Source organism: Hyperoodon ampullatus (assembly GCF_949752795.1).
Source record: "Hyperoodon ampullatus genome assembly, chromosome: X".
Classification (NCBI taxonomy): Eukaryota; Metazoa; Chordata; class Mammalia; order Artiodactyla; family Ziphiidae; genus Hyperoodon; species Hyperoodon ampullatus.
In genome coordinates, this window is record NC_136913.1 from 106,550,151 (window position 1) to 106,553,358 (window position 3,208).

The following is a 3,208-nucleotide window of genomic DNA, read 5'->3' on the forward strand; positions in this document are numbered from 1 at the left end:
TTGTCAACAGTTTTGAAATCAGAAAGTGTGAGACCTCCAACTTTGTTCTTCTTTTTCAACATTATTTTAGCTAGTCTGGATCCCTTGAACTTCCATATGAGTTTTAGGACTACCCTGTCAATTTCTACAAAGAAGCCAGCTGGAATTCTGATACAGATTGGATTGAACCTATAGATCAGTTGGGGAAGTACTGCCATCTTAATGACAGTTAAGTCCTCCAGTCCATGGATATAAGATGTCTTTCTATTTATTTACACTTGGTTTAATTTCTTTCAATAATGTTTTGTAGTCTTAAGAATGTAAAGTTTGCAAGGCGGTTTGAAGGAGACGAAGACGGAACCAGAGCCGGGTACGGGCAGCGGACGTGGTCCAGCTGAGAGCCGAAGATGGCAGTGAATGTGTACTCAACGTCGGTCACGATAACCTCAGTCGACATGACATGCTGGCCTGGATCAATGAGTCTCTGCAGTTGAATCTGACAAAGATTGAACAGTTGTGCTCAGGGGCTGCCTATTGTCAGTTTATGGACATGCTGTTCCCTGGCTCCATTGCCTTGAAGAAAGTGAAATTCCAAGCTAAGCTAGAACACGAATACATCCAGAACTTCAAAATACTACAAGCAGGTTTTAAGAGGATGGGTGTTGTTGACAAAATAATTCCTGTGGACAAATTAGTAAAAGGAAAGTTTCAGGACAATTTTGAATTAGTTCAGTGGTTCAAGAAGTTTTTTGATGCAAACTATGATGGGAAAGACTATGACCCTGTAGCTGCCAGACAAGGTCAAGAAACTGCGGGGGCCCCCTCCCTTGTTGCTCCAGCTCTGAACAAACCGAAGAAACCTCTCAGCTCCAGCAGTGCAGCTCCACAGAGGCCCATTGCAACACACAGAACTACTGCAACCCCTAAGGCTGGCCCGGGCGTGGTGTGGAAGAATCCTGGTGTGGGGAAAGGGGATGACAAAGCAGCCGAATTGATGCAGCAGGTCAACGTATTGAAACTTACTGTCGAAGACTTGGAGAAAGAGAGAGATTTCTACTTTGGAAAGCTAAGGAACATTGAATTGATTTGCCAGGAGAACGAGGGGGAAAACAACCCTGTATTGCAGAGGATTGTGGACATTCTCTATGCCACAGATGAAGGCTTCGTGATACCTGATGAAGGGGGCCCGCAGGAGGAACAAGAAGAGTATTAACAGCCTGGACCAGCTGAGCATCATCCGAATTCTTCACTCCAAATCATGTGCTTAACTGTAAAATATTCCCTTTTATTATTCTTAGAGGACTCACTGGTTTCTTTTCATAAGCAAAAAGTACCTCTTCTTAAAGTGCACTTTGCAGAAGTTTCACTCCTTTTCCAATAAGTTTGAGTTAGGAGCTTTTACCTTGTAGCAGAGCAGTATTAACATCTAGTTGGTTCACCCAGGGAACAAAGAGGCTGACCATGGGGCTCACTGTGTGGATGCTGGTAGCACTGATGGCTGGAGAAGGCGGAGACCTCAGTAGAGAAGTGTAAAGACTGGTTTGAATTTTAAGCTAATGTGAAATCTTGACAGAGAACATTTTAATAAATAAATGCCTTAAGAGTATTTAAAAGATGCTTCCATATTTCAAAATGTAAAATGTAACATGACAGGAGCTTCTGTGTGTTTGACATTGTGTCTGGGAAGGAAGGCCAGAACCTGGAACCTTTGGGACCTGCTGTTCCCAGCCCTCACGGGGCTGCCTGATCCTCATAGGCCCAGACCTTGGCCCAAAAGAAAAGTTTGAAAAGTTGCTTTGTAAAGCCATTTAGTGTCCTTGACCAGTTGCATCCCAATAAGAAGCAAGAGGCATTGTTGCCTGGATGAGTAGAGGGTGTGTTTCAGCCCTGAGATGTGTTGAGTTGAAAAGCTTGATTTTCATAGAAAATTTTTCTGGTGATTTTTCCAGTTATCCCTGATATTTCTATGTACTGTGTTTTGTTGTTGTTGTTGTTGTTGTTGTTCTTTAGAAGTGAGGTGTGTCCAGTTTTTAAATCTAACAACTACTTTTGGGGACTTGCCCGCATCTCTGGGATTTGAATGGGGGTTGTATCCCATTTTACTGTCTTTTAAGTTTACATTTAACATGTTGCTCTTCTCTGCTCCCCTTGCCCACTGGGGACCCCTCTTTGGCTCCTTAAAGTTTGCTACTTAGAGTGGAAGTTCAGCAGGCAGGTGATCATGCTGCAAGTTCTTTCTGGACCTCTGGCAAAGGGAGTGATCAGTGAAGGAAGGCCACTGCTACCTTGGGATCTGCAAGGCCGGGTGTTTTCGGTACCTGCTGTCCACAGCCCTCCACTGTTATCAGAATACTTTGCCAGTGCACTAATCTCTTTGGAGATAAAAATGTTAGCGTGTTACTAAATGTTAATTTTCTTTTGCAGAAAATACAGTACCATGTCTGAGTTAATTATTAATATTTAAAATATTTCATTCCTTAACTCCCTCATTTGCTTTGCCCACAGCCTATTCAGTTCCTTTGTTCGGCTGAATTCTGCAAAATGTGTTACCCACTACTGAGATTGTTCTGCCCCGGATGTATTTGTATTGATTTGTTTCTGGTGGTAGCTTGTCCTAAAATGTGTGTAGCAAGCAGGTATTTTATGATAAAATTGTTGTGTAGTGCATGCTTTGTGTGGAATTCAGAGGAAAACCCAGATTCAGTGATTAACAATGCCAAAAAATGCAAGTAACTAGCCATTGTTCAAATAACAGTGGTGCTATTTCTCTTTTGTGGCCTTTTAGACTTTTGTTGCCCTAAAATTCCATTTTATTGGGAACCCATTTTCCACCTGGTCTGTCTTGACAGGGTTTTTTGTTACTTTAAACAGTTTCTAAATAAAATTCTGTATTTCAAGAAAAAAAAGAATGTAAAGTTTGCATCCCTTTTGTTAAATTTATTCCTACATATTTTAATCTTTTTTATGCTATTATACATGAAACTGTTTTCCTAATTTCAGTTTGCTCATTGCTGTTGTATAGAAATACAATTGATTTTTGCATATTAATTCTGTATCCTCCAACTTTGCCACACTTGTTTATTAGTTCTAATAGCTTTTAGTGGATTTGTTAGGATTTTCTATATACTAAACCATGTCATCTGCAAATGAGATAGATTTATCCTTCCTTTATAATTTAAATGCCTTTAATTTCATTGTCTTGTCTATTTGCCCTGGCTAGAACTCCAGT

General features: G+C 40.7%; 1 pseudogene across 1 annotated transcript; it reads left to right on the plus strand.

Moving 5' to 3' along the window:
- Positions 1 to 386: 386 nt before the first annotated feature.
- Positions 387 to 1,276, plus strand: LOC307068867 (microtubule-associated protein RP/EB family member 1-like; annotated as a pseudogene). Its single transcript has one exon. The product of its transcript is annotated as a microtubule-associated protein RP/EB family member 1-like (transcript).
- The last annotated feature ends 1,932 nt before the right edge of the window (positions 1,277 to 3,208 follow it).